Below are 10,703 nucleotides of genomic sequence, written 5' to 3' on the forward strand. Positions count from 1 at the left end.
TTACCTGGAGAGAGTTCCGGGGGTCAACGCCCCCGCGGCCCGGTCTGAGACCAGGCCTCCTGGTGGATCAGAGCCTGATCAACCAGGCTGTTGCTGCTGGCTGCACGCAAACCAACATACGAGCTACAGCCCGGCTGATCCGGAACTGACTTTAGGTGCTTGTCCAGTGCCAGCTTGAAGACTGCCAGGGGTCTGTTGGTAATCCCCCTTATGTGTGCTGGGAGGCAGTTGAACAGTCTCGGGCCCCTGACACTTATTGTATGGTCTCTTAACGTGCTAGTGACACCCCTGCTTTTTATTGGGGGGATGGTGCATCGTCTGCCAAGTCTTTTGCTTTCGTAATGAGTGATTTTCGTGTGCAAGTTCGGTACTAGTCCCTGAAATATAATGTATAATTTTTTTTGGTTTGTTAAATTATTTTTCTAAGTGTTATTATCCATTGTCATAATTAATGGCAGTGTTAACAAGCTGCAGTGATTAACTTTGAGCCACTCGATTACCTAAAACCATATCTTAGCAATAGACACCAGTATGTATATACTAATGGTGTTGCCTCCACCACACAACCTGTTCTTGTTGGAATCCCCCAGGTTAGTGTCCTTGAACCATTATTCTTTCTCATTTACATCAATAACCTCCCCAGTACTGTAAATGATGAGCTACTAAAAAAATCCACTTGGATGACGACCAACAAACTTACTCTCAATATCGACAAAACCTACCTCATACTGATGATAAATTAGACACATATACAACTCTTGGGTATCTTTATTGAGGAAACGTTTCGCCACACAGTGGCTTCATCAGTCCATACGAAGGAGAAACTTGAAGAACAGGAGGAGAATGAGGTAATCAGTCCCTCAACCTTGAGTCGATGTGTTCAGTCCATCAATCATACTGTTTGGAAACAGAGCTGCAAATATTGAGCTAAACATATCGATAAATGGTTCCTCCATTTCAAGACACTGACGGAAAATTTCTAGGGCTCCACAGTGACTGCTGTCTTAAATTTCAGACCCACATTCAGCATATTTCCCAAAAAATCTCCAAAACAGTAGGGATCCTCTCTAAGATACGGTACTATGTACCCCAAACGGCACTTCTTACTCTTTACCACTCTCTCATCTACCCTTACCTCACCTATGGTATTTGTGCTTGGGGTTCAACTACAGTAAATCACCTTAAACCTTTAATAATCCAACAAAAAGCCGCTGTGAGATTGATTACAAACTCCTGCGCCAGGCAACACACTCCACCGCTATTCAAGACCTGGAACTTAACATACAAAATACCCACTCATAGTGTTATGCCTACTACATACACAGAACATTATTCTCCAATATTAACCCTCCTCTCACACTCCTTCTTGTGACCTATAACAGAACGCACTTGCATAACACAAGACATAAAAACACTCTTTGATATCCCCCGTGTCCATTTCTCCCTCTGTAGAAATGCTATACACATAAAGGGCCCTAAGATCTGGAATTCATTGCCTGAACATACAGAAGGGCCCATACCTGAACACCAATTCAAAGCTCTGCTTAGAAATCACCTCCTCCCAAAATTAATCACACAAACATTATATATTATCGCCACAAACAACTCAAAAATTCCTAGATATTACAAGATTATTTCAAAACTAAAATGGTCTCAATATCATTCTGTAAAATGTGTCAAAATATAATACTGTAACTTGTTAATCAATTACTTCTTAATTTAATTACTACTAAACCACTAACTATCTCTGTTAAAATATAAAAAACGATATTCAATTCGAACCAACAACGATATATATGCCTAGTATTAAGTAGTTTGTTAAGCAGTTTAGTCTGCCCGAAATGCTCTGGAATGATAGTGGCTTTCTTTGTACTTAGCAAATTATAATTGCAATTACACAATGTAAACTAAGAAGAGAAATAAAATCCTTAATCCTTAATTGTGAAAGATTTTTTTTCAATGAGCTTGTATATAGGGTATGAGATCTGTTCAAACATCTTGGAGGGAACACAAAGGCAGGATTTGGTAGACATACTACTACTACTACTACTACAAATAATAACATCTTTATTTACTACAAGTACATGTACAAGGTATACAGTCCTAGCTGACATCAGTGACATACTACTATATAGAAAGCCGCTTGTTATACTAAGCATTTCGGGCAAATTAGGTCAGTATTGTCCTAGGATGCAACTCACACCAGTCGACTAACACCCAGGTAAACATTTTAAAGTGATGGGCGAACAGGAACAGGGACAGAAGGTGTCTTATGGAAACACGTCCCTAGTGTTTTCCAGCGGTACCGGAGGAAATTCGAACCCTGGACCTCAGTGTGTGAGCTGAGTGCACTAGCGATCCAGCTACACCTTTGTTGTGAAATAACCACCGGAGATGATACAGCCTCCTGCCGGCACTGTTATACTGCTACCCGAGGGAAGGGTTATTAAAAACGTGTGCCTTGTACCCTGCATTATTATAATATAAGTAATACTTGAATATTGTATGATTAGAGCCAACTGTAAGATATGTGATAATATAAGGTGTAAAATGATGTTTATGAATAACCATGTGACTATCCTCTACTAACCTAGCTCATGTATTACCATGCGACTATCCTCTACTAACCTAGCTCATGTATAACTATGTGACTATCCTCTACTAACCTAGCTCATGTATAACTATGTGACTATCCTCTACTAACCTAGCTCATGTATAACTATGTGACTATCCTCTTCTATCCTAGCTCATGTATTACCATGCGACTATCCTCTACTAACCTAGCTCATGTATAACTATGTGACTATCCTCTACTAACCTAGCTCATGTATAACTATGTGACTATCCTCTACTAACCTAGCTCATGTATTACCATGCGACTAGCCTCTACTAACCTAACTCATGTATAACCATGTGACTATCCTCTTCTATCCTAGCTCATGTATTACCATGCGACTAGCCTCTTTTATCCTAGCTTAGTCTTCGTACTAATTATTTTTAAATCTGTTTTCCTTCTAGTACTTTACTAGTTTCTGCTGTTACTTATCAGAGATGTGGTGTAAAACTGTTTCTCTGGTAATTTGTCTTCATCCTGTTTTCTACCATAATTACTTTCCAGTTTTTAAGGCTAAAACTCTCTAAACTCTTTCATATTAATTGTGTTTCATTTAGTATCCATGATTTATGTAGCCTGAAAAAAGAATGTATAAGAAAAATGTATCAGGGAAGTACCCAGATACAGCATAATAAGGTAAGGAAGTTCCTTGGAAATCTGTGAAGTGACAGCCATAATTTTTACGTGGCTATGATCATATATATGAGATAATTAGGTGTGTTCTGGTATAGCGAGTTATACCCGACTGTACTTATGAATGATTTTATGTTTCCTAATATTGGTGCTTGTAAATATTTTTTTACTGCAGGTGTCGAACTTCACATTTTAATGAAATGTGTGTTTCTTTATTAAATTTTAAGCTATTTTATCTAGAGATGTTTCATTAGCCCCTTGAGCCATGTATATAGGATCCATTTGTATGAGATACATAGAGTAACCTTATCTTTTCCCTAGAGAGTCAAGCCCCATTTATAAGGTGCCTATGCTCACTTTTCAGACCCAGAGATCAGAACAAATATTTTGTCTTAAGTAGCCTGAATTATTCCTCCTAGGGTTTTCCTGCTCTCACCCAAATGACGTATGTTGCAGCTAGCCAGCTACAATATAGGAAAAGAGTGCAGCTAACAACGAGAGATAAGGCACATGCCTGGTGTGTGGAGCATATCGGGCCCTCATTAGAAGCAGGGTTAATTCCGCATACAATGTGCTGTGTCAGCATGAAGCGCACTGCCTCTACATGCAACTAAAACTCCGCTGGTCACCTCCTCAATTGCAATGACTCTTGATAACATTCAGATCGCCTTCTAGTAGGACCCTATCTCGTATCCATAAAGCTCCTCGTTCATGTGCAACAGAAAAATTCGTAGACATTGTAAAGCAGGTAAATAGAGGTTCCACAACTTAGAAGCCTGAGACACCATCAATGCATCGCACAACCTGCTTCTGTTTGGCAATCTTTGTCTAGTTCCTGCAAGAGGCTACAAATCGCTAACCATATTAGTGATCAGAGCAATATGCACCTACCCTATTATCTGTTACAGCATTAAATTGTTTAACAGATATTTGTATCCCTCTGTCATATTACCACACCAATCACCGAGAAAGAGACCTCCTCCCCGAAGAAAAAATCCACTGAAAGTGGGAAAATGTGTGTACAGGTTAGCAAATAAAGTCGAAGTAAACGACACAATGAGAGCAATCAGAACAATCAGAAGTTATGACACAATTGCTCTTAGAGATGAAGCCACAGTGCACACAGTAAGAGACAAGCATCTACCCAGGATGACCGATATCAATAACAACAACCCTACTGATGATCCCATCACTGAGCCGTTCATTTTGCCGGAATCAGAAGTTAATAAAGCGACTGTGTCATTTCCAGCAGGATCTTCTGGAGGTTACACTGGAATACGACCACAACACATCAGAGAGCAGCTAAATCCAGTGCTTGGCACAGGTGCATCAGTTCTCCTTTCTGAGTTAACAGCCTTCATCACCAACTGCCCTGGGGGGCAGATGAGTGGAGAGGATTCCTAAAGAAATTAAACATTTCTTTTTAGAATTATGAGCACTGAAAAACAATGATGGGGGAATCAAACCCACCACTGCAGGTAACATCCTTCACTGTCTCATTGCCAGAGTGGAAGTTCGTGTAATCAGGGAGCTTATTGAATATACTGAACTCCCTATTATTATTAAGCTTTTCCAAAAAAATGTTTTACAGACTGAGAGAGAATATTTTCATTGATATAAATACTTAAATTTTTGGACAGAAATAACTTACTAGCCTCACTTAAATTTACGTTACTTTTTATAGGTATACATCATAGGTCAGTTTACATTTATTTAATATTACTTAAAATCTATGATATATATTTTTTCGCTATGCTCAAATTGAAAATAGAAGAATTTTGTCGGAAACAAATTTTCCCTCTGGCTATTTGACAGAAAACGGCGTTGATGAATAGGCCCAACTCGTCTGTTCGGTTTATTTATAATAATATTTTTATTTCTACAAGTACATGTACAAGGTACATGCATATAGGCCTAGCTGACATCAATTTCATACTATTATATAGAAAGCCGCTTGCTATGCTGAGCATTTCGGCCAAATTAGATCAACTTTGTCCCAGGATGCGACCCACGCCAGTTGAGTATCACCCAGGTACCAATTTTACTGCTGAGTGAATAGCGACAACCTGTGTATGGAAACACTCTCAATGTTTCTACCTTCCCCGGGAACCGAACCTGGAGTCTCACCGTATGAAGCGAGAGCTTTAGCCACCAGACCAGGGGCCACTGTATTTGGAACGAAACATACATGTATGCATATGCTTAAATATGAACAACTGTTATTCTTAAGGAGTTAAGTCTAATTCATACTTACCACTGATGGTGTTATAAAAGAAAATATTATTTTTTCTGGAGATTTTTCTTAAAATTTTCCACAGAAACCAATAGACTAATGTTAATGAAAGTCATTTAGATAATTCTGGTAAAATGCAAATTATATACTAAAGAAGTGCCTTCAACTTATAACATTACTCTATCACTGTCTTGCCAGAGGGGCACCGATACTACAATTCAAAACTGCAAATATCCCCTCTGCTAGTTCAGAGTACAGGCGATGTACTTCCCACTTCCAGGATTCAAGTCCAGCTAGCCACTTTTCCTGAATCCTGTCTTAAATGTTAATTTGATCACAAACAACACGTCAATTCATGAAAACCACTTGCCTTCACTCCTATCTAACACACTCTCACACACCCTGCCTTACCTCCACTACAGATTTATATACCCTCCAAGTCATTATTTTTTGTTCCTTCGCCTCTAAATGCATGAACCACCTCAGCAACCTCCCTTCAGCCCTCTGGATAATACTTTCCATAACCCCACACCATCTCCTTCTAATCTTCAGGATACGCTTTTTTTTTGCATAATATTCGCACCACATATTGCCCTCAAACACGACATCTCTACTGTTACCAGCCTTCTTGTTGCAACATTCACAACCCAAGCTTCACAACCATGTGAGAGCATTGGTACCACAATACTCTCAAGCCTTTCCGTTTTGCCCCCAGAGATAAACGTTCTGCGTTTCCACAGAATCCTCAAAGCACCATTAACCTTTTACCGCTTGTTATTTCCATGGCTCGCCTTGTCTTTCGCAGACCCATCTGCTGACAAGTCCATTCCCAAATATATGAACCAGTTCACTTCCTCCGTACTCACTGTATCTAATCTTTCAGTTTCTATTTTTTCTATTGTTGTCTCCGTGTTCGTTCCATTGTTATCTTTTTAATTTCCCTTTTTTACATCCCCTTCCAAATTTGTCCAGCAACTTCTCTTCAGAACGAAAGGACACTGTCATCGTCAAAAAGCAACTGCGTTAGATTCTTTATTTTCTAATCTTACACCTTTCCCTAAGACCCCTTCATTCACTTCCTTATAACCCCATCTATAAATATATTAAACAGTCATGGTGACATCTTGTGTCCCTATCTAAGGTTTACTTTTCAGAAAAATAATCTCCCTCCGTCTTACATACCCTATCCTGAGCCTCACTATCCTCGTAAAACCTCTTAACAGATATCAATAACTTACCATATATTCCATACACTTGCAACATTTGCCACATTGCTCCCCTATCCATTCTGTCATATGCATTTTCCAAATCCTAAATGCAATAAAAACTTCTTTACACTTATCTGTTGAATTAAATGCTACAATGTAAACACTTGGTCTACACATCCCCTACTCTTCCTAAAGCCTTCTTGTTCATTTGCGATTCTCTTCTACGTCTTACCGCTAATTCTTTTTAATAACATGTCTATCACATACCTTACCAGGTATTATCAACACGCTTATTTCCCTATTATTCTTACATTATCTTTTGTCATCTTTGCTTTTATACAAAACTTTGCATACTCGCTTCCAATGCCTAGATACATTCCCCGATCGACACCATGATTAACCCTTCTAGGGTAGGGTAGGTACCTGAGCCTGAGCCTTTAGCTCATAAGACTGTCATTCCCATTAGTTCCCTTGGGGCGGGGATGGCAGACCAGAGAGTGATGTTTATCTGGCCTGTGTCCTAGTTACTGAACACCACTAGCTTTCTTGTCTCAGTTATATTCTATATAAAAACCTTTTTAAATTCAATAAAAATAGTTATTTTGTTTATTAAGAAACTGTAACTTTAACAATACTTTTACCCACGTAGCAGAAAATCACTGGAAACAAAATTCTAATTAAGATACATGAGTGTTTAGAGTCTGAAGTCGATCAGAAAAAGTATTCTGCATTTGCTGCAAGGATAACAATCTGGTAAACAAAATTTACAAATTAAGTCTGACGAAGCTGAAAGTAAATATCAACCTTTATTTCCGTAAAATACACTATCGTTGAAATTTTAAGCCAGTCACAAAAAGAATTTCTTTGTTAATGCTCGGAATATAACAACTCCATTTTATTTAATATTTGTAATATGTAAACTTTGTATCTTCATAGACCAAACTAACAGTGCTGTAAGATACATCATTCCTTAAGCCTAGAGATCAAGTGACTCTGTTAACTTCACACAGTGTTATAAGCTATACAGGATCTTTACACAGTAACACTTCATCAGGGTGGATAAATATAAACGCAAGAGAAAAACGCAGTTTCTTTTTTTTTTAGTTTCTTCAATAGTCTGCATTTGTTTATAGATTATAATTCTCTTGAATTTAAATTGAAAGTAAAAGTTGTTTATTCATTAAGAATAAATATTTTTAGTAGTTAATTCTACCTTACCTTAACGGGATCAAATAAAACAAAACCAGGGAGCCAGGAAACAAGACGACGGTGCTCAACACTGACGAGCAATGATGACCACTTTGTCTAGTGCTCATAAATTACTGAAAATGGGCAGCTAACAAGTTAGGCCGTAGAAGAAAACGAAGAAATATGAGAAGTGATATTTAGAAGTTTGCTCCTAGACTTAACTAAACATAATACAAAACTAAACATAATACAACTATGATGCATATTGGTGTTATTTATGTATGTGCATCACCCACACACACACACACGTTATATATATATATATATATATATATATATATATATATATATATATATATATATATATATATATATATATATATATATATATATATATATATATATATATATATATATATATATATATATGGAAGGAGGGAGCCAGTGAGCCAGTGAGCCAGTTTGTGGTGCTGCATACATTTTGTGTGTAAACAACAAGACACCTGACGCCTCAAAAATCAGAGCACAAATTAGCAAAAAAATAGAAGAGGGTAATACTATTGGAACACTGAGACTTATAACCAGTGAGGATACCATCGCTCCTAAGGACGTTAGTACGGCACAAGCCCTGAAGTATAAACATCCACCCAGGGCTCCCAGTACCATCATTGACCTCCCTGACATTGCAGCAGGTGAATAACATTTAGCCTTACAGGATGCTGATGTGTATAAAGCTGCTATGTCATTTCCACAAGGCTCAGCAGGAGGTTTCACTGGTTTAAGGCCACAACACTTAAAACAAATGCTCAGTCCAGCACTTGGTGAGGTTTCAGAGAGGTTGCTGTCTGAACTCACCAAATTTTCCAATGTGTGTCTGGCTTGGCAGTGTCTCAGAGGCCATTAGATACCTTTTCTTTGGTGACTCACTGAGTGCCCTCCGGAGGAAGGATGGAGGAATAAGGCCCATTGCAGTGGGCAACACCCTTCGGTGCCTAGTCGCCAAGGCTGCTGTGAGAATGGTGAGTAAAGAGGCTGCCTCGGTGGTGAAACCAACTCTGCTCGGTTTTGGTGTTCAACAAGGCTGTGAAGCAGCTGCCCATGAAGCACGAGTATACATCAACAACATGTCCGATGAAAAAGCCTTGATCAAATTGGACTTTGCCAACGCTTTCAACTTAGTCAGCAGGGATGCTGCTCTCAAAGCAGTTTCTAGACTAGACACTTCCCTTCCCTCTGTCCCTTCATTGCATCGTGTTATAGTGCGACCTCCAAACTGTTGTTTGGGGACCATGAAATTGACTGGTGTGAGGATGTTCAGCAGGGGGACCCTCTTGCCTCCTTTCTCTTCTGTCTGGTCATCAAGGAAGTCACAGAAGCACTCTCTAATGTGCTCAATATCTGGTTATTGGATGATGGTATCCTAGCTGGCACTACAGAATCCCTCCTAGAGGACATCAGAAAAATTAAAGACATGGGAGAGAGCCTGGGCCTATCTTTAAACCCCACCAAATGTGAAATAGTTTCTACCAATCGATAGATGATCCGAAATATTACTGCTGTTCTACCAGGAGCACGAGCCATTGATCCAGCCAACAACACTCTTCTTGGTGCTCCTGTTGGGTCCAGTGCCATCGATCTGAACCTAGAAAAAAAAATCTCACCCTTCAGGACGATTGAAGGCAGGATGAAAGACATCGATACACATGATGCCTTCTACCTACTCATTAGGTGCCTGTCAATCCCGAAACTTACATACTTCCTGAGATGTTCCCCAACCTTCAGCGGCCCAAAACTCAAGGAATATGAATCTCTTCTTAAGACCATGCTAGAGAATGCATCGAATCTTTCCCTCGAAGATGGACAGTGTTTGCAAGCCTTACTTCCAGTCACGCTTGGGGGGCTCGGAGTACACAAATCCTCCCAGACTGCCCTACCAGCTTTCCTATCGTCTTCCACAGCTTCAAATGAGTTAATAAAAATTCTTCCAGACAACCTCAGTGACTCAGCAGGAATACAGGACCCTAGCTATGCCTGTGCCATCACTGAATGGGAGACTCTTGCTGCTCCAGCACCAAAAACCTAGTGGAGCCTACAAACAGTCAAGTTGGGATGGCCCCATCACTGAAAAGGTGCCTGCCAACATGCTTAGGGCGGTAACATCAGACAGGGAGACTGCCCGTCTCCAAGCTGTAAGTGCACCTCACTCCAGGGACTTCCTCCAAATAGTTCCCATTTCTGCAATGGGAACACGCCTTGGCCCTAAGACCTTCCGTATTCAAGTGGCTCTGCACCTTGCTGCTCCAATTCACACGGAATACACGTGTATTTGGCGTCGATGCACAAGCCAACCAATATGATCTACATGGTCTTAACTGTTCCAAAGCCAAGGGCTGGCATGCAAGACACAATGAAGTCAACGACATCATAAAGAGAACCCTTGCTACAGCTGGATGCCCAGCCGAGAGAGAGCCCTGAGCACTAGCAGCTAACAATACCCACAACCCAGCAAACTGCCCCGATAGGATTACCATCTATCTTTAGAAGAATGAAAAGCTCTTAGCATGGGACTATAGCTGTGTGTCGATGTTTGCTGACACCTACATCCATCACAGAGCCAGGCGACAGGGAGGAGCTGCTGATCACAGGGAGGAGTACAAGATCAGCAAGTACAGGGACATAAGCCAATAGTATTAATTTGTCCTAGTGGGATCAGAGACCTTGGGATCATGGGGAAAAATGCCACTTGTTTCCTCAAAGATATGGTTTCCAGACTCGACACCACCAGGGACCCAAGGACAGCCACTTTCATGTTCCAGCGCCTCAGCAT

The 10,703-nt window shown here is 40.0% G+C and overlaps 1 protein-coding gene across 1 annotated transcript in view; it reads right to left on the bottom strand.

Moving 5' to 3' along the window:
* Positions 1-8,012, bottom strand: part of LOC128700276 (uncharacterized) — a 191,817-nt gene extending 183,805 nt beyond the window's left edge. Inside the window, exon 1 of the mRNA XM_070100016.1 lies at positions 7,907-8,012. The gene's annotated coding sequence lies outside the window, so the exon portion shown is untranslated. The remainder of the gene's footprint in view (positions 1-7,906) is intronic.
* Positions 8,013-10,703: the final 2,691 nt, after the last annotated feature.

This window comes from Cherax quadricarinatus, chromosome 71 (assembly GCF_038502225.1).
Source record: "Cherax quadricarinatus isolate ZL_2023a chromosome 71, ASM3850222v1, whole genome shotgun sequence".
In the NCBI taxonomy this organism is placed as follows: Eukaryota; Metazoa; Arthropoda; class Malacostraca; order Decapoda; family Parastacidae; genus Cherax; species Cherax quadricarinatus.